The 22,176-nt window shown below is 30.8% G+C and overlaps 1 protein-coding gene across 4 annotated transcripts in view; it reads right to left on the bottom strand.

The window, feature by feature from the left end:
* LOC143079712 (zinc finger homeobox protein 3-like) overlaps positions 1-22,176 on the bottom strand; it is a 95,081-nt gene that overhangs the window by 47,091 nt on the left and 25,814 nt on the right. For all 4 annotated transcript variants that reach the window (XM_076255236.1, XM_076255238.1, XM_076255237.1 and 1 more), the window contains one exon: positions 20,210-20,258. The gene's annotated coding sequence lies outside the window, so the exon portion shown is untranslated. The remainder of the gene's footprint in view (positions 1-20,209; positions 20,259-22,176) is intronic.

The following is a 22,176-nucleotide window of genomic DNA, read 5'->3' as shown; positions in this document are numbered from 1 at the left end:
ACATTAATCTGTTAATGATATCATGCTTGTCAATGTTTATTTTTTTCATTAATCTGTTAATGATATCATGCTTGTCAAAGTTTTTTTTTACATGAATCTGTTAATGATATCATGCTTGTCAAAGTTTTTTTTTACATGAATCTGTTAATGATATCATGCTTGTCAATGTTTATTTTTACATGAATCTGTTAATGATATCATGCTCGTCATTGTTTATTTTTTACGTGAATCTGTTAATGATATCCTGCGTGTCAATGACTATTTTTATGTTAATCTGTTAATGATACCATGCTTGTCAATGATTATTTTACATAAATCTGTTAATGATATAATGCTTGACAGATTCGTTCTGCATTATTATGTAAATGAATGCTGCTTGATATTAGTTGCATTTGTCTGTTAATGTTATCCTGTGATGGGGAAAGCTAATGCATGTGTTTGCTTGAATCATAGTAAATGCTTGTTATGATATCTGTTTATATATTTGTAGAACTAGAACTAAAGATTCTTCACCCATACTGATTATAACGTACATCACTGATTCAAAAGTAACTGACTGGGTGACTCTATCATAAAATGGAGCCCAGTCGATGTAATCTTACTTACAGCAATGGAAGTTAATTTTCTTTTCACTGTCTTTTTACTTTTGTTTGAGATTGAAGTAGTATTATGAATGGAGTGTTAACAATACTATGACTGGAATGGCAAATGGTATAGGTTAAAGGAGGTCTTTATAATCCTCTTAACTGGAATGACATATGTTATAATATGGTATGTGTTAATGCAGGTGTAAGGTATGGCACTCATACCACAGCTTCTTATATCTATAGAGTTTAAAAAGCCTCACAAACTGGAGTGACATATGGTAAAATACTGTACAGATAAATGTAGTAAGGTGCAATATATAAGGGCAAATTATAAAATACCCCTCCCCAAAAAAAAAAAATATTAAAAAAACAAGATCATACCAGTACTGCAATGGCTTTTATCTCCTCATTTTTATTTTGTTCTACATGTTTGAGTATTTGACTTTTATAACTTTGAAAAAAAATGATTGACAGTTGTAAAAGCAGAGTTGACAATCCTCACTATCCTACTACCTGTCGATACATTTATTTTTGGCATTGCACAAGTCATGTCTTCTCTGACTGTTCATGACGTTAAAATACTAAATCCCTGGGATGTGTTTTAGTTGATTTTACTCTCTGATGCATGATTTTTTTATTATTGTTTTTGGCTTTTAACTAGCTGTCAGTAACTGCGAGTACTCTCAAATTGTATTTTCTTGTTGGTTTGACCTGTTGATACTGTTTGTAATGCTTTTTTGTTATTTTATATTTATATGGATCTTGTCTATATACCAGCTTTGATTATTTGGAATATATTCTAAGTTTCACTTCTTCTTACTAAAATTGTATAAACTTCAAGATTTACCTGTATTTTTTTAAAAACCGTTTTTTTTTTCTAAAGTGAATATTTTCGAAGGGTTAAATATTTCGCAGTGGTGACTTGCCATGGCTTTGTTTGGACTTGTTTGTTTGCTTTTTGGCCTTGAATGTTTGTCCCTAATATTTTATTAACTGTGCATTTGCAATCAGATATTGCAGATCAAATTTATTCGTTTATAGTGTATTAATGTACGTTTTTTGATTGAGTTAGCCTGCCAATTGATATTTTATCGTGTGTTTTTCTATGTTGTGATGTTATGCTACTGTGGATTCATTAATTTTCGTGGGTATCAATTTTCATGGATTAAGGAAAACTTGCATATTCGTGGATATTTAATTTCGTGGTTTTGCTAAAGTCTGTATACAAAAACTTAAGAAATTCGTCATTCCTTGAACATTGAATTTCGTGGTTTATCTGTACCCACGAAATCCACGAAAATTGGTATCCAACGAATAATAATGAATCTACAGTATTGTTTCAGAAAAAGGGAGAAGGTTTGGATCCATTAAAACGTTTAATCCGGCTGCAAATGTTTGCACCTGTCCTAAGTCAGGAATCTGATGTACAGTAGTTGTCGTTTGTTTATGTAATTTATACATGTTTCTCATTTCTCGTTTTTTTATTTTATATAGATTAGAGTCACTAGACCGTTGGTTTTCCCGTTTGAATGGTTTTACACTAGTAATTTTGGGGCCCTTTATAGCTTGTTGTTCGGTGTAAACCAAGGCTCCGTGTTGAAGGCCATACATTGACCTATAATGGTTCACTTTTTTTTTATATTGTTATTTGGATGGAGAGTTGTCTCATTGGCACTCACACCACATCTTCCTATATCTATTGACAAGAACACAGGTATCATTGAGTTCAACAAAAGATGAAAAAAAATCACTAGAATTATGGGACACTTCTACAGTAATTAAATTCCTTGATATGATAAGTAAATTGTTTTTCACAATGTTACATATGATAACCCATGATAAGAGTTATCTGAGTGTATCAGTAAAATGGCTTCTATCCCAGCAAGTACGAGATGGTAAAATCATTAATCTGGTTAATCAAGCCACTGTGATGTTGATAATATGTCATTTTCTATGATTCCTATAACAATATTTTTCTTGACTCTGACATCTCAACAATAATTAGTTCTGCTAGAATACTTTATAAATAAATTACCTTAGAATTTCAAATCTACTGATTGGGATAATAAGAGGCTACACCAGGGGATATCAAACAATTTTATCTTAATTGAGAAGTACACAAATAATCAATTTTTTACTTTTTTTTTCAATTTTGCTAAAATAATCAAACTGATATACTTGCAATTCTGTAAACAATTAACCAGGGAATTATATAATCTTTAAAGTATAATGAATTTACAGAATTACTTCCCTTTGAATATCCATACAATGCAGAAACAGGTTTCATAATCAAAATGGATAAAGAATTTCAACTAGCTGTTAACCCATAATAAAATACAACAATTCCTCTCAACTAAATTTACTAGATTCTATAAAAATATATTTATAATCATAGTTCAGTTTTACTTAGTTTTGTACAGAAACAGAAACAAATCAAAGTGAACCATGATCTTAATCCTATTTCTTAGTTATCTCCCTTTCTTGGACAATAGAGTTGACCTAATACCATATCCTACAAGTTAGATATGTCTGTGAAGCAATTAAGAAGAAATATGAGTTATGGATTCTGTCTATTCTAAATTATGAAAGTCTGAAAACTTATCTAGTTCTCAGCAGGCTCCTGTCAGAGAGAAAATCCATCACCTGTGTCTGGACATAATTAAGTTAATTAAATTAGCAAAATTATCAGAACTGAGTCTGTCACTTCCTGTTTACATTAAATGCTGCTGATGAAATTAACATTATTACAAAGGGAAATCTATGACCAATGACTGAATGACCCTTCTTTAACTTTCCTTGTCCAGACATTACAAGAAAATCTTAATTGTATATTTCTTCTAGCCTTCAGCTTGCCACTTTAATTAAGTTTGACTGAAACTTGTAAACAAGCGCCAGTGCAAATTACTTTTAACCTTAATTAAACTATGTTCTGTATAATGAGAGGGTACATATGTTAGATTAGATTTATTAATTACAACAGTAAATCTTATAAGTTATGGCACTTGAAACACATTCCCAGTCTTCTATTCTGCTAAATGATATGCATGGGAAAATAATTGGAGAATCTGAGCCATGTAAATACATTTGTAATAAATAAATGCAGTACATCAAGGACATTTCAGGACACATGGAATACATGTAATCTCAGTATTTTACTAGAAAATGGAATATTTGGTTTGCAACTTCTCCTTTTTGATGCAACGTTTTTTCATTGGAACATGTTCAATAAATGTAAAACGAATTGCCTACTAAAACTGATTTATTGTAAAACAATACATAGATACATGTATATTTTAACAAATTCTGGCATTCCATTTTCCTGAAAGAGTCGGTTGCTATTTACTAGCTGAATTAGATTTTTTAGTTTTTGATCCAAGGAAAAATTGTTTTCTGCAAATCTGCAATTAGTTTTTGGAATTTTTCCATAGATTTATTGTGAATCAAATATGAACATAAAAAAGATTCAAAATATTTTTTTACTTATTTGGGGTTTAAAAAAGATCAACATTTGTTATTTTGTGTGTCACTAAAAATTTAAGTGAGTTGTCATAGTAACTGGAATCTGAAGAGCTACAATTAGGATGCAAACATATTAACAGAAAATAATGAAAACGAGCAGTCTGTGAGTATTGCATGGCAATACATAGTCCCCTTCCAGTTAAAAATACATTGTAATCATCAATGGAACAAAATTCTAACTTGAACTATAACTTGTCATGGTGGAAACTACATAATATAAAAAAACAACCTAACACTAAATTCTAACAATTTACCAAAGAAAAAGGGGGAAAAATCCAAAATCATTTATCTTAATACCATGTTAATGAATTATTTCCTTTTGAACAGAAATCTAGTAATTATAACAGAAATCTAGTAATTATAAATAAGTATTTCATCAAAAATTTAGAGAAAGTTAAAAAAAATAGTTCTATGGAAAGGGCTTTAACTGTTAAAGGAGAAAAGCTAAAATCGTGAAAATCAAACTTGACATGTAACTTGTCATGATAAAACAATATACAAAATATCAAATCAATATCTTCAGGCATGAAGAAAATAAGACAGACAGACGGACAGACAGAGTGCAAACCTAAAGTCCCCCTTCAACTTTGTCAGTAGGGTACTCATAAAAGACATTAAGCATAAAAAACAGTAGTGGTGTAAATATGATTATAACAAAACAGCCAATTAGGCTTGTAGGTATCAATCTTTTTTTTTCTAAATAAAGGATTTTGCTATTTTCTTCTATAAACAAACTTTATCATTTACTTAATAGAAAAATAAAATAAAAAAATGAGGTCACTGTTTATTTAAGCTCACAATCTGCCTTCAAAAGAAGCATGCATTTTTTTAAGGTACTTTTTTTCTGTTGAACTAATAGGAGAAATATAGGTAATATGGAAATAAAAAAAAAATAATCATTTAAAAGGCATTTTTTCACCAAAGGGAGATAATTTGGAGCTTTTTCAATGATATAAACATTTTAAAAGTCATCTGGGGCCAAACAAAATAGATTTGTTTGGTTGATTTTTGTACCATACCATAAAATTACATTTAATAGCGTAATAAATAAAATTTATAATGAATAAAAAAATGTTTAAAATTTTTCAGAAATTTTTGAACCCTTCAGCCTCCTTAAACAGACTTTTAGAAGCTCTCTGAATCTAATAAAAGAAAAATAATTAATCATAAATTTTAAAGGGGCACTTGCTACTAGATATATAAAAAAATCTAAAGAATGATTTTTTTTTGTTCAATCATTAATGAAAGTGAAATAGTGAAATAATAATTTGCTTTTATCAGCTAAAATGGTTCAATTTTGTCAAATTAAGCTAATAAACATTGATAATGAATTATTCACTTGCAAGTGAATAATTCGACCTCATTAAATCCATATTCATGTGAACTCCAATTTAACCCCGTAGAAAGAGATAGAATAACGCATGCATTGTCCGTGTACAGTTATTGAAAGGAAAATAATGTCAACATTGAAAGTGAAACGAAGGTAAATTATTTGATTGACTGATTCGATCCACAAAAAAATCATTCTTATAAAGGTAAAAACAATCATAAACATAAAGTTTTAATCAATAATATAAAATTTAACAGACTTATAAAAATCCAATTGCATGAGTTGCTTAATCTATTTATATCTATGTTTATGTTTACATCGCTTATGTGGTCATAGAAGGTCAACTAGATAGTTAATTAGATGGCGTCTTGGCTAAAATTCATGAAAAAACGAAGCTTCATCTTATTGAGACCATGTCCTGTCAATTGTTTTATTTCATACTTTCGATTGTTTGGAATTTTTTTTTCATATATATTGTTATAAATAAAATATGAGAATTTGAGTCAAATATGTGAACATGAATATGGCAGCTAGTGCCCCTTTAAAGACCCACTGTTCTTAAACCCAAAGTTTGATCAATTCAAAACAATGTTACTTTCTAGGAAAAAGTTGTAATAGTATTCAGTTTTTGAAAATCAATTAGTATGTAATTATTTGAAACCAAAATAAAGTCAACCACAATACATCACACTATACAAAAAATAAAATTGCATATATTGATGTTCCTATTCATCCTCAGCTAAAGTTTGGTTGTTTTCTACACCTGTATTGACATATTTAGCTTCTTTAGTGTATTTGACTAGAAAGAAGAGTTTGTTGAAGTACTTTTGGTGACGTTCCATGCATAGTCAGGATTATTTGTGTTGTTGAGTTGCTGTCTTATTGACCTTTACTCAACATCCCTATTTAATTCATTTTCACACTACAAGTATACCTATATGTCTCAGCTGTTTCAACATTTTATCTAAATATGACACAGACAATTTTTCTAAATTTTATTACAAATCTTAGCCAAACAAAGCTTATAAAAGACAAACATTAATAACACCAAAAGTTTCTTTTCATGAAAATTGTTCCAATTTAATTAGACTAAATATCTTGTTTGTCCTTCCTCAAAACAGAATCTTTTGTTCACATGTTTAAAAAGACGGCTATTTGATTAAGTTTAAATTGTAGTGCTCTTAATGAGATAGACAGGATTAATTTCCTCAAATATAAATCATATTTGACGACAAAATAAAGGAAATTCATTAAGATTACTGCCTTGCATTTAAACATATTATAACCATTCTAGATGTATTCGGAACAAAAGCAACTGTCATCTGTATTCACATTGGCGATTTGATCTTATAGATTTTTTATTGAAAACAATGGCCAAGGAAATTATTCCCTGTAAATGCTGGTCCTTTAATTATGTACTTCTTCTCAAGAAAAAGCCAAATTATCAATGTTTCTTAATTAGATTAGATCGGGGAATCCAATTTTCTACGTCTGAATGTCACTAATTGAAAATGATATAATCAGTTTTTATTGTAATTACATGAATATGTATCATGCATCAGAGTAAATATAAAGAAATTGGAGGTATAACTGATCCAATGTTTTGTTTTCATCATAAAGCCCTGGCGACAGAGACAGACATTGTAATTACAAACACAACCTAAGGTCAAGGGAAATTTAAATTATAATTATTCACAATGCTATAGATTAGAGATAAGAATGTATATATAAAATTTTCACAAAATGATAATTTAAATAAAGGATGTATAATGTATAACAAATGTGTTTTTGAAAAGAAAGAAATCTGATTTATAATTAAAAGTAAAGACAGAAAATGAAATTTAAATAATCTGATTTCTATAGCAGTCAGTGAAGCGATGATTTAAGAAAGAAACCTCTTCTCAAGATAATTATTAGCTTAGAAATCTTTATATTTATTGTGGTTATTTATAGGGCTTTTTTCTCTGATGCCCAGTCTGTAACAATTATATAGTGTCTATGTTTCATATTTGCAAACATTAATTAGTTCTAGTGTCCAAAGAACATTCTTCCATTTTAGATGGTTGTTATGATTTCATCCTTACTCATTTCAAATCAAATTGATGTAAAACTCACAAGATATGATATAAATGAACATGACAAATAAACGTAAGTCATAATATAATTGACTGTCTGGTAGAGAAGAAAAAACTATACCAATCCAATTATAAACATCACACAAATGTAATCTCCATTGATTTTTTACAATTTTCAAAATCACTGAGCACTGTTGTAGCTCATCAGTAAATGATTATAAGCAATTTGAGTTACTTCCCTTTCAACATATGCTCAGCAACAGACAACATATAGAAACCCTTATTTGAACTTTTTAATTAAAAATAATTTAAAATACAAATTTATCTTACCATTTAAAACTTTTTCTTAGAAAACAATTCCTGCCTGACATGATTTTTAAATGGGACATTAACGTCGTGTTCATGCTTAATTTGCATTTTTCATAAAATAAGAAGACCATTGAAGAGTAAAATGCTGTAATAAAAAAGATTAATAAGAAATTTCCATATTTTTACATCTCTGTGTGGTAATGAGATGAGATGTTTGGGTTCACAAAGGGGAATAGAGAAAATAAAACCGTATTTCTTCTTTCATTCTGTTTTTTTTTCACATCTAAGAAGTCAAATGACACTCTTTCTTCATACAGTACTATTCTTAAACAGATTATATCATATTTAGCAGTATCCAGCGATTTATTAAAAATATGAAATATACAAAAAATGAAACCCTGTCACTACCTTCTGGAATCTTTCAGCAATATTTATCCAATTTCCTTTGAATCAATTAACAAAAATCAGTCACAGAGAAGAAAATGAAAATCTATTCATACCCCTGTAACATCATCAAGTAACTAAAATATAAAAGTATATGAAAAAATTTGCTGGTCACCCTGGTAATTCAAATGTATTAATGATAGGAAAAGTCATGCCTGATGGGAAATTTGTTTAATCAAAACTTTCAAAATGGCAGTGACAGTTGAAAAGCCTACAGTCGAGAGATCACCTTCAGACATATTAATTAAACGTGTGATGGAATTTCTATTGAATCAGACCTAATCCCTTTTCCCTTAGTTAATTCATTAGACTCGTCACACATTATTTTTACTGCCAATAGCAACAACCATGTATAAATAGCTTCGTCAAATGGAAAAAGAAAAAAAAGTGATAAAAATTAATTTCGGGGAAATGACAAATTACAAAAGAAGTGTTTTAGAAAATTATGCGCTAAGAACAAAAGTTACCATATATTTTCTATTAGTCAATTATTATCCTGATGAGAAACTGATAATTGCACACCATACAGCTGCACTCATTATTTCCTACACAACAGGGGCTAAAATTGAGGCTCAAAACAGGATTACACTTTAAGAAATATTGAAAGAAACACTTATAAGGTCATATATAGTTAAAAGATTCATGTCAATTCAATTCTATAGATGCACAAATTACATTTTCTACAGAGCAATACCATTTATAAAACAACTGAAAACTGTTTCAGGATACATCTTGATTTTGATTTTTTTTGAATACTGCACTATATTTAACAATCAAGCAATTAACTTAAAATTGTTACAACTTGTCATCTTATGTGATCTAGTTCAGAAATTTTTGCAATCAAACATTTGGATCGATTTTTTGGCAAATCAAGGACTTTGATTGTTACAGTTTACTGTGAAGCTTATATCTTTAGTGTGTTCCTGTGGACTGTTGTTCATATGACTGGTCTTGTAGAAAGCAGATTCCTTTTCTCATCATACAGAATATGAATGTACTATTTGACACTAGATTTTAATATCAAACTGAATATTGTTATGCACAGATTAAGAGATAGTGTAACTTGCTTATAACCTGATACAATATTTATTGCCTGGCTTTGCTCAGCGACATCTTTACCTTGGGTTTTGATAAACCTTTGGATCTACTCCCAAGTTATCTAATCACAAGGAACCAATGAATGATAAACATGGGAATAATAAAGACTATGTGGCAAAAACAAACTGAGTTTTGGTTTCCTACTTAACCTGTCACATTTTATTGACATTTTTTGTTAAGCACTGTTAAAATCCAGAAAATTTCCTTTTAAAGTTTATGTAAAATATTTTTCAAAATAAGATAATTTTTCTTAACAAAGCCTTTCCTAATTGCTTCAGTTTTCTGTTAGGATTTCAGGAGGCAAGAAACAAGAATATATGTATATCTACGTTGTTTTTGGATTACACAGTATTATGTCAATGAACAACACAAAATTCTTTATCCCACTAATAATAATAGGCAAGAAATTTTGGAACAAACTTTATTAATCATTGCATTTTTTTCAAAATTATGAAATGACAGCTTTTAGAAAGTTAGGGTTACAGACTGGCCTAAATTGGATTTTCTTATTTGAGATACTAAGTACACATGCCAAAAAAACATATTCAGTTAAAATTTTATTATAAACACTTATTATTTTTATTGTGTCAATAATTAAAAAAAAATTCCTAGAATAAGTTTGGAAAATTGAATGTCAATGATTCTAGTCTGTAATCATGTGCATTGTTTGAGATCAGTCGAAATGTTCAATTAACCTTTTCCTTGAATTAAGTTATTGAAAGTACAGCCTCATTTTAACACTTTATTGGAATCTACCCCACCAGCAGCACTGTAGGTAAGTTTGTATGGCTACTGATGACTGACGAATCACTTTGAAGACAGTTTCTTATACAGGTGTACTCTGCCAATGGGGTAAGTCTACTCTATAATTAAAGTCAAAACCTCAAAACTGTCATCAATTTGAATTTGAATGTTTTACACCTGCAGACGATCCTAAACATCTCAGCGATGTTTTATTGATCTCAAAGAAAAATTCTATTTAACCACAACTTAATCAGTCATTAAAATATTAATAAAAAAATTTGCATTTTTACGATACATTTTTCTCACTCATCAATGTTATTAAACATAATGAAAATGCCTATTTTTTTTTTTTTTTTTACAAATTACCTTTGAAAATTGGAGTTTCAATATTAAAGCTTTTTCTGAATATAGCATCTTTCTGTCTGAATAGATATTTTGAGCTATAATCTGCTGGAAATCACTGTCTTTTATATTAAGTTCCACATGTATTTTTTTTTTTTTTATCAATTATGAATTTGACAGACTGCTAATATTTAGTCTACAGAACATTTATACATGATATCTTTACCATTTAAAGCACTCACCTTCGGATAAACTTAAATCCTTTAAAGCTGTGATCAGAATTTCCTCTTAATTACACAGAAGAGAAAAGTAACCGAAATAGTCTAAATATTAAACAACAGCCATCTTCGTCAAATATTAAAATGAAGTGAAATATGAAAAAGACAAAAGCTTGAGAAAAACATCTATCTCATTAACACTATTCACGGCAACACATTAATTATACCAACGACTTGCAAAAAATACCATCTAAGACAAAATTATTATTTGTGAAATAATCAATAAGACCACGTCTATTATAATTGTTCTGAATGCTACTCCCAAATTAATACACATCACATCAAACAAAAGAAGGCCGAGTTGATTGGAAATAAAATCTAAATTAGTTAGTCACCCTGTCCAATGGCTTGGCTGCTTTAAGGGCTGTGGAATTTCAAATTTTGAGTGTGTAAAAGATCTGGGCAATTATTATCTCGACAAATCATTCATTAGTAGACTGCCTTGTGTGTGATGTATGTGAAATAAAATTATAATCCATGTTGAAACAATTATCTGTTTAAGACTTGACCTTATCAAAGTGTTTATCTGGCTGCTACTGAAAAATTTCTTCACAGTTCTAATTACTGTATCATGCTTTGGGTTTTTGTGACACAAAATATTCATTATACTGTTACAAGTTCAAATCAGCATTCTTACCTTTATATCTGCTGTTAATGACTAGTCTGTGGCAGTTATTTGATGAGAAAAAGATCTACTTGCTTTTTAAAAGTACATCTTACAGTAGGGACTGAAGCTCAAACCTCAAAATAAAATGTGTGTTTTAACAATTTAACTACCTAAAGACAGAAACCTAAACTACCCCTGACATTTAATGCTATATGGTCTGCTAGGACAAATTCTTATTTTAAAAATAATAAAATTGTGATTAATATCTTCAGAATTACCTAGTTAAATATGTATTTTAGATGCACTTAACTTTTACAATTAAGGTTTGACCATGAGGAGTTACAGATATTATACCATTTTCATATATTAATTTTGATTGTCTTGTCATAAAACCAAATATCTACAACATTATCAATATATCACAAGTTTACAAACACATATTACATTAAAATGGGTGATTTTGGCAGAAAAATCAATGTGTGACATAACACTTTCTGTCAATTTTTCACAGGATTTTGCAAATTAAATGTTTTGTTAATGTGGATGACACCTTCTAATAATTTCTTCATGGCAAACATTCACCCCCAACATGGAAAATGTTACAATTAAAAATGCCTGTAATCCTTCTTTTGTCCAGTAATGAACGAAAATAGCCCAGGGTAATTAGGACTATTAATTGAGGCAAACAATTAAGATTATCTAACAGAGTGATGTAATTATTTCTTTTGTTCAAAGGTAAAATGAAAGGAAATTATTAAGATTGGATTTCCCAAAGGGATAAAGAGACATTTTTATAATTATCAAAGCAAGGAGGTATCTTGAGGGGAAAATTAGGACTGATTATTTTTAATAATTACATTTAAATGGAATGAATGTCATCAAACTATTTCATGAAAGTCAATTATAAGATCGTTTGTTTCAAAGTTTTCCTCTTGCAGGCACTCAGTGCAAAAAAAAAATGTGTCTATTTTGTATGTTTGTTTTTGCTTAGGATGATAAGGAAAATAGAATAAAAAGATTTTGGTGTAATGTTGGAATTTTATTAAAAACTAGACAAAGTGATGCCCCTCCCCCCCCCCCCTTTTCACTCTGAAGTAACTGTATTATAACAAAGTCAATGTGAGACTTTCTTTGAGATATTATTGTGTCTGGGAGACACAAATGATGTCCCTGCAGATGCAAAGTTTTATTTTAAAATACACAAAGTTGAGCATGTGAGCACAACTAAGTTTATGGTTCACTGTAGGAGTACCTCTATACAAATCCAGAAACGCACTGCACCCCTCATGATTGTACCAGTACATACTCCAAAAAATTTGTAAGGGAATCCAGTGTCTCGCCTACTCTTTCTGTTAATCGCAGGCTCAACAACTAGAGGCTCTCAAGAGCCTGTGTCGCTCACCTGTTAGTATTTACTGATGTCGGTCATCTTGGTTGGTAGGTGGGGTCATTAGACACTTTTTTTAGAAAGATACCCTAGTTATGATTGTGGCCAAGTTTGGTTAAATTTGGCCCATAGTTTTAGAATAGAAGATTTTTGTACAAGTTACAAAAATGACAAGAAGTTGTTCAATATTGACTATAAAGGGCAATAACTCCTTAAGGGGTCCTCTGACAATTTTGGTCATGTAGACTTATTTGTAGATCTTACTTTGCTGAACATTATTGCTGTTTACAGTTTATCTCTATCTATAATAGTATTCGAGATAATAACCAAAAACTGCAAAATTTCCTTAAATTACCAATTTTAGGGCAGCAACCCAACAATGGGTTGTCCAATTTATCTGAAAATTTGTTAGGGAATAGATCTTATTCTGATGGATGTTTAAATCTTGAAAGATTTGCCCTAAATGTCTTAGTTTCAAAGATATAAAGCAAAAACTGCATTTTACCACTATGTTCTAATTTTAGCCATGTCGGCCATTGTGTTTGGTAGGCGGGGTCATCGGACATGTTTTCTAAACTTTATACAACAATGATGATTGTGGCCAAGTTTGGTTAAATTTGGCCTAGTATAGTTTCAGAGAAGAAGATTTTTGTACAAGTTACAAAAAATGACGAAAAGTTGTTCAATATTGATTATAAAGGGCCATAACTCCTTAAGGGGTCCTCTGACAATTTTGGGCATGTTGACTTATTTGTAGATCTTACTTTGCTGAACATTATTGCTGTTTACAGTTTATCTCTATCTATAATAGTATTCAAAATAATAACCAAAATTGCAAAATTTCCTTAAAATTACCAATTTAGGGGCAGCAACCCAACAAAAGGTTGTCTGATTTGTCTGAAAATTTCAGGGCAGATAGATCTTGACCTGATCAACAATTTTACCCCTATCAGATTTGCTCTAAATGCTTTGGTTTCAAAGATATAAGCCAAAATATACATTTTACCCCTGTGTTCTGTTTTTAGCCATGGCGGCCATCTTTGTTGGATGGTCAAGTCATCGGACACATTTTTTTAACTAGATATCCCAAGGATGATTGTAGCTAAGTTTGGTTAAATTTGGTCCAGTAGTTTCAGAGGAGAAAAATTTATGGACGACGGATGACGGACACCAAGTGATGAGAAAAGCTCACTTGACCTTTCAGGTCAGGTGAGCTAAAAATGAGGAAATAAATCAATAAAATATTCCTGTTGATATTATCTTTAAATTATAAGAAGCTTCTGTCCAAGTTTGGTAAAAATCCAAGATAGTTTATGAATCTAATACTGTTTAAAAACTGCAGACTAAATGTAATGTCAATTGGAAGAAAACTAAATTTCCTTCTAGATACTAGCTTTTGATCATAAACAAACTTCTGTCCAAGTTTGGTACAAATCCAATTAAAGAACCTTAGTGAGCACGCTCACATACCCCACGTCCCCACATTGTCATTGGAGAAATTAAATAAGTATAAGAAAAAAAAATTGTATAAGAAAAAATATTGAATAATAATTTCCTGTCAATATACATAGTATGTCCTTATTATCTACAAAATTTCATGAAATTCTGTTGTGTGTTTTCAGAGGAGTTGAGATGACAAACTGTTGCAGAAGTACATTGAAGCAAATAAGTTCAAAGGGGCGTAACTCCTAGAAAAAAAATTGAATCGCAATTTCCCGTCGATATGCACAACTACATAGTATGTCCTTATTATCTGAAAAGGTTTCGTGAAATTCTGTTGTGTGGTTTGAGAGGAGTTGCGATGACTAACTGTTGCAGTAGTACATTAAAGTAAATAAGTTCAAAGGGGCGTAACTCCTAGAAAAAAAATTGAATCGCAATTTCCCGTCGATATGCACAACTACATAGTATGTCCTTATTATCTGAAAAGGTTTCGTGAAATTCTGTTGTGTGGTTTGAGAGGAGTTGCGATGACAAACTGTTGCAGTAATACATTAAAGTAAATAAGTTCAAAGGGGCATAACTCCTTGAAAAAAAATTGAATCGCAATTTCCCGTCGATATGCACAACTACATAGTATGTCCTTATTATCTGAAAAGGTTTCGTGAAATTCTGTTGTGTGGTTTGAGAGGAGTTGTGATGACTAACTGTTGCAGTAGTACATTAAAGTAAATAAGTTCAAAGGGGCGTAACTCCTAGAAAAAAAATTGAATCGCAATTTCCCGTCGATATGCACAACTACATAGTATGTCCTTATTATCTGAAAAGGTTTCGTGAAATTCTGTTGTGTGGTTTGAGAGGAGTTGTGATGACAAACTGTTGCAGTAGTACATTAAAGTAAATAAGTTCAAAGGGGCGTAACTCCTAGAAAAAAAATTGAATCGCAATTTCCCGTCGATATGCACAACTACATAGTATGTCCTTATTATCTGAAAAGGTTTCGTGAAATTCTGTTGTGTGGTTTGAGAGGAGTTGCGATGACAAACTGTTGCAGTAGTACATTAAAGTAAATAAGTTCAAAGGGGCGTAACTCCTAGAAAAAAAATTGAATCGCAATTTCCCGTCGATATGCACAACTACATAGTATGTCCTTATTATCTGAAAAGGTTTCGTGAAATTCTGTTGTGTGGTTTGAGAGGAGTTGCGATGACAAGAAACAGGACTGACGGACTGACGGACGGACGGACGGACGGACTGACGGACGGACGGACTGACGGACAGACGGACGGGTCAAAAACATTATACCCTCCGCAACTTCGTTGCGTGGGGTATAATAAAGTATAAGAAAGTTAAATTTTAAAAAGCTTAACTGTTGTTTCCTGGCATAAAATCTAAGTCCATTTAAAAGTAAAATACGAAAAAAATGGAATTTTATTTTTACAAAATTTACTTCTGGATATACTATCTTATGATCATAAACAAGCTTCTGTCCAAGTTTAGTACTAACCCAGGATAGTTCAAGAAAGTTATTAAAATTTTAAAAACTTCAACCAGAGAGTGAATGTAATATTTCCTGGCAGAAAAATCAAGTCCATTTAAAAGTAAAATACGGAAAAAATGTAATTTTATTTTTACAAAATTTTCTTCTGGATACTATCTTATGATCATAAACAAGCTTCTGTCCCAGTTTGGTAGAAATCCAGGATAGTTTAAGAAAGTTATTAAAATTTCAAAAACTTTAACCAGAATGTAGGATCGCTTAATCTCGCTTTTTCGACTAATTTTTAGTTGAAGGCTTGACAAAAATACATAAATAAGGCCGTTAGTTTTTTTCGTTTGAATTGTTTTAAAATGTTTTATCGGGGCCTTTTATAGCTGACTATGCGGCATGGGCTTTGCTCATTGTTGAAGGCCGTACGGTGACCTATAGTTGTTAATGTCTGTGTCATTTTGGTCTTTTGTGGATAGTTATCTCATTGGCAATCATACCACATCTTCTTTTTTATATTATATATGTACAAACAGACAGCAAAGTAAAAACTTCCACATGATTCAAACTATAGGAGAAGTTATGCGGAATAACTATACACCCATATGGGACGGACATAATGACGCACAGACCGAAAAACATAATGACCCTAGGTAGGGAATAAAAATATACTATGATTTTTTTGTTCAATCATTTAAATGAACATGAATAAGTGAAATAATAATTTCGCTTTTAACATCAAATTTGGGTCAATTTGATCAAAATAAGCTTTGAAACATCGATGAAGTATTCACTTGCAAGTGAATAATTGGACCTCATTGAATTTGTATACATGTGACCTCCAATTGAATCCCTTAGCTACAGATGGAGCTATGCATGAATTAGGAATGTTTAGTTATTTAAAGAAAAAGAATCTGAATGTCAACATTAAAAAGTGAAACAAGGGTGAACCATTTGATTGACTGATTCTATCCACAAAAACACATTCTTATACATGTACTGATAAAAAAGATTTTAAAGATATATTTTAAACCTATAATATGAAACCAAACAGACCTAGACAAATCCCTATGCATGAGTTTCCTATTTATTTATATCTATATTTATGGTTATAATTGGTTTAACATTTATATCATGTGGAAGTCACTTCAATGGTTTTTCCGATGGTGTCAATGATTTATCAGATGTTGTCTTGACTAAAATACAGACAAAATGCTAATACATATTATTGAGCTGATGCATTGTAAATTGTTTATTTTAGATTTTTTCTATAATTTGAATATAGGTTTTAGTATATTATAATTTAAATATGAGAATTTGAGTCAAATTGTGGTGAACATAAATTTGACAGCTTATGCCCCTTTAAAGATTTTACCATGAAATTCATTTGTCTTGTAGACTCATTACCAGAAAGAAAAAATATGATTAAGTCTGACAACAAATTACTGCAATTTGCAGCATGCTTCCAATTTTATTCCTGGCCGAACCAATCCTGAATAAGTCAATTATAAAAAATAAGATATGAGAATCATACTTAAGCTTCATTATACCGGCTCATCATTAATCAAAACAGTCATTATTTATTCTGAAATGAAGAAATGCTTCACTTTTCCTTCAGAAGCATTGGCACTTTTGTCTCCTATTGCGATCTGGGATTAATGAACTTGGGTATCCAATTATCTCATCGTGTTGGTCACACCAACAACAATACTTAACCACAGAATACGACTATATTGTTTTTGTGACAACAGGTCAAATTCCTGCACTCTGCAGTGCCAACAAAATCAATAGTTCTTCTGATTTTTTATTAATGTAATTACAGATCAGTTATTATCGAGACCAGAATCAGTCAGATGACAATTTGAATACTATTAATATTAAAATTATGGATGGAAGTCGATGACTGTGAGGCCAGTAGTAACCAAAAACCATTGTCTTGAGCAAAACAAAAAGGAGTTATATCCCTTTGCTCTGAATTCAAAGACATAAAAAAATATCATGTGTGAAATATATTATTAAATATTACACAGTGATTCACAAGAGTACATTTTTAAAAATAAATTTTTATCAGCATAGTCTCCTAGTGAAAAAGAACTGAAAAATTAACTAAGATTTTAATGACAGCCGTAGAATAAACAGTGTGTGAAATCTCCATCAAAATTACATTAGTAGAAAAATCAGATAAACAAAGATAATTTATTTCCATATCTCAGTTTTAATGGTAAATACATATGTGTGAGTTACAACCTAATCAACAATTTTCCCTAACTAATGGAAACAACTGATAAGTAAAAATTTAACCCAGAGTGATATCATTTTATACTGCTTAATTATCACAACTTACAATCTATACACAAATTTTACTGTTTTCCTGCCTTAATTAAATTGGACCTGCTTTATTTTCATTTCTTTTGATGCCAGTGGTTAGTGCCTTAATTTGTTTAATTTGTTAACTTACAAGTAGTGAGGCTGAGGAGTGGGGGTATCTTGTTGCAATATTAACTTGTCATTTGTTTGAGTGTTAATTGCAATGCTATTTTCACACACCCATCTATTCATATTGCATCTTTCCACTTCAAATACTAATTATATAAAATAAGAAAGAACATCTACCCACTCTTCTGACACTGGTGACTTATCATGGTATGCTTAAACATTTTGTTAATATGGTCAGGGTTAATTAACAACCAAAAAATAATTCACCATGACGACTCAGTGATGTTGCATGTTTTGCATGTGCACAAAGATTTCATATTTTCTGTAATTGCATTGTCTGTGATATTTTTTTCTTTTTTCACCATTGCCATATTAGAATGGAAATGGTATGTGCGTATTTGTTGATTTTATGATGTTACGCCTTTTCTTTGTATACTTTTACCTTGAAAATAATTTACACATGACAAAAGAGGGGGGGTGGGTGGGGGGGTGGGCATGATCTTTTTTGGGACGTCAGGATTGAGTGTTCAGCTCGGATTTCCGGATTGATCCTTTCAGGATCTGGGAATTCTTTTTTCGAAATTCGGGATGTCGGGATTTAAATTTCTTATAATTCGAAATCTGGACCTCAGGATTTTTTGTTTTTAAGACCAGCATTTCGGGATCAGACCCCTGCGACCCCCCTCACAAAACATATAGGCAAAAAGAATGATCATATGGTCATAACAAAAACTCTTTAGCTTCAAAAGAAACTTACTTCCTACAACTCCAATCCAATCAGATTTGTTAAATATTGCACTGTCAAATATTTTTCACCGAAAAAGTTTTTGATGTATGTTGCCTTGTCCTGAATTATTATACACCTTTTATAGGCATGGGCAGATAGTAATCACTTACATCATCAAATTGTTTTGCCTACCCTTAAATCAGATTTGTTTGATGGTGTCCTGTAAGTTATCAAAACAATCAAACTGATGGTATCAATAATCATAAGAACCCTGAATTTGGCAGTAACAGGTGAGATATGAAACACCAACTGTATCCCATAACATCAATCTTTCCCATTAATACAAATCTAATTAATTATCTACCATACTGGTGACCACTGCAGAGACTTAACCTTATCATTTTACATGTCTTAATTATCTGCTAGCAATCATTATCAATGTCTTATTGATATATGTTATGTTAACTGGGCACCTTCCACTATTTCACCAACTGCATGGATGCAACAGATGTGCACATCATTTCTTTTTGTTACCCGTTGTTTCATGTATTCATTTATGATTAGACTATGTATAAATGTAGATGTGTGATGATTTTCAAAAGGTAATAGTTCAAAAACACTACCAGTATTTGACACCCACCAAAAAAAACACCCAAAAAACAACAAAAACAATATTTGTCAATAGGCAAGGCATGCTTAAGGCAATACAAAGGTTCTACTGGGAGGAAATTTATTATAAAATTGAGAAAGGAAATGGGGATTATGTCTGTTTTGTTCACACATAGTTGTCAATATAATGGAATTTTATGCAAATGAGAGGTTTAGCTAGCTTTAAAACCAGGTTTAATTCACCATATTCTACATAAGGAAATGCCTGCACCAAGTCAAGAAGATGACAGTGGTTTTCTATTAGTTGGATGTGTTTGAGATTTGATTTTGCCATTTGATGAGGAACTTTCCAATCTGAATCTTCGATATTTTCCTTTGAACAGCTGTCAAATATGATTGCAAGTGCTGTTTCTTTGCTTTATGTTATGAATATGGTCTAAGAATTTAATGCCATGAAATGGATTATATTTTCTTTTCCATTTAGTTATGGCTGCATTTAAAAGGGATATTCAAAGAGGTATTAAAGTCCAATAGGACTGAAAATATGCTTTCTTTTAAATAAACAAAAATTTCATTAAATTCCAACATCTAGAGGTTAAACTGAGATTTTTCATAGGTTTACCTTTCATATATGATACAAACCATTTATAAAACCAAATTAAGGAAAAAAGCATTTGGATTGAAAATTCCACTTACGACCTTTTAGATATATGAATGTATACCAAACGAATTGTGATTTATATGAAATGATGAGGTAAGTCATTATTATTACTTATTTGTAAATGTACCTTTTCATTCCGTTGTAAATTAGATGGTTAGGATTTCAACTGTAGTGCTCTGTAAAAATAAATTAATACTTATTAAGAATCATTCAAAGTCGTATTTCAAACAAAGGCCAACAAGAAGTTCATTTGCCAGTGATTTTTTCTTTTGATCACAAGATGTAATTGAGAATATGAAATTTATTATGAAAGTTGAGCAGATTTAGTACATGATTTGAATTAATAGAAAATCTCTTTATGACAAAATCAAAATCAATAAATTTGACAAATTTAAGTATATTTCAGAAAGAACATCACTGATGAAACAAGTGCAGATTTACCTTTTTTGTCTACATAAAAATAAGATTATATATATATCAGAGAGACTAAGAAGAGATCAAATCAAAGAAGTCCTTTCCAAATACAAACAATGTAAAACATTAATTTAAAAATTGAATGCTTCTTTTTATAATTTTGTTGAGGTGTCAACTGTCAAAGTGTTGACTTAAGCACATTATATTAAAATGCTATATTTTCTTACATGACACTATTGTATAACAGTCATACAGTTGCAACATTTTCTTATGTGACACTGTTGTAGAACAGCCATACAGTAGCTATTTTTCTAATGTGACACTGTTATATAACAGTTATATGGTTGCTTTATTTGCTAATGTGACACTGTTGTATAACAGTTATATGGTTGCTTTATTTGCTAATGTGACACTGTTGTACAACAGCCATTCTAGTGCTATTTTTTCTAATGTGACACTGTTGTATAACAGTTACCGGTATATGGTTGCTTTATTTGCTAAAGGAAATTTGATTTATTAAATTATAGTTTATACACAATACAATGCATCTGTTATCAATGATTTAAGCAGGCAGTTATCTTAGTCTATTCTTAGGCAATTACATAACATTTATTTTTAGCTTAGTAGGAATAGTGCCCTAGAGGGGGGTTAGAGTATTGTTGATGAATTAAGAGAAAGCATTGTTGTATTGGATGCAATTACAATCAGCTATCCTACCCACCATTCCCAACTACACCTGTGCATTAACTGGGTATTTAGCTTACATGTTAGGTATGATATGGATGTATTAAAAATATGTAAAGTATTTGAAGATGTTATTTTTAGTTACTGTCAGGACAATATAGTGGAATTCTGACTGCAAGTTCTTGGTATTTCTGTTTAAGAATAATTCATACAGTTGTTTAGTTTGTTATGTTTTTTTTTTCACAATGCATTCCAGTGAAGTCAAAAATATATCTGTTAAAAAATTGATGTTATAGAAAGAGTGATTTTAAATTGCTATATGACATTGTTATATTTTCTTCTATATATCTAGTTTGTTAGTTTAAATATATAAAAATTTGTTTACCTCTTGTTTTAGGGGCTACTCATATGGAAATTGATATGTGCCTTTTCTTTTTAATTCCAGGGGAATCATACTCCCCCAATTCAATAATACATCAGATAGGTTAATTCCTGTCGAGGAACAAATTGTATTTTAAGTAGTATTTTTACTACGCTGGGATCGCCCAGGAGCAATTAGGTTCATTCCTGGGGATCGCCCCAGGAATTAGGTTCATTCCTGTTGAGGAACAAATTCCTGGGGATCGCCCCAGGAACTAGGTTCATTCCTGGGGATCGCCTCAGGAATTAGGTATATAAAAGCCATTCTGCTGCTATATATTTTCTTATGTGACACTGTTGTATAACAGCCATAGGGTTCCTAAATTTGCTAATGTGACACTATTGTATAATAGCTATACAGTTGCTAAATTTTCTCATGTGACTCTGTTGTGTAACAACCACAGGGTTGCCATATTTACTAAAAGAGGGGTGAAAGATACCAGAGGGACAACTCATGGATCAATATATAAACTCACAACACTATGGCTTAAAAAGAAAAAAAACCAAGACATATAATAGTACACAAGACACAATATACAAAACTAAAGACTAAGAACATGACCCCCATCAAAAACA

Source organism: Mytilus galloprovincialis, chromosome 6, assembly GCF_965363235.1.
Source record: "Mytilus galloprovincialis chromosome 6, xbMytGall1.hap1.1, whole genome shotgun sequence".
Taxonomy (NCBI): Eukaryota; Metazoa; Mollusca; class Bivalvia; order Mytilida; family Mytilidae; genus Mytilus; species Mytilus galloprovincialis.
The sequence above is the reverse complement of the archived record's forward strand: the minus strand, read 5'-3'. Positions and strand labels throughout refer to the sequence as shown.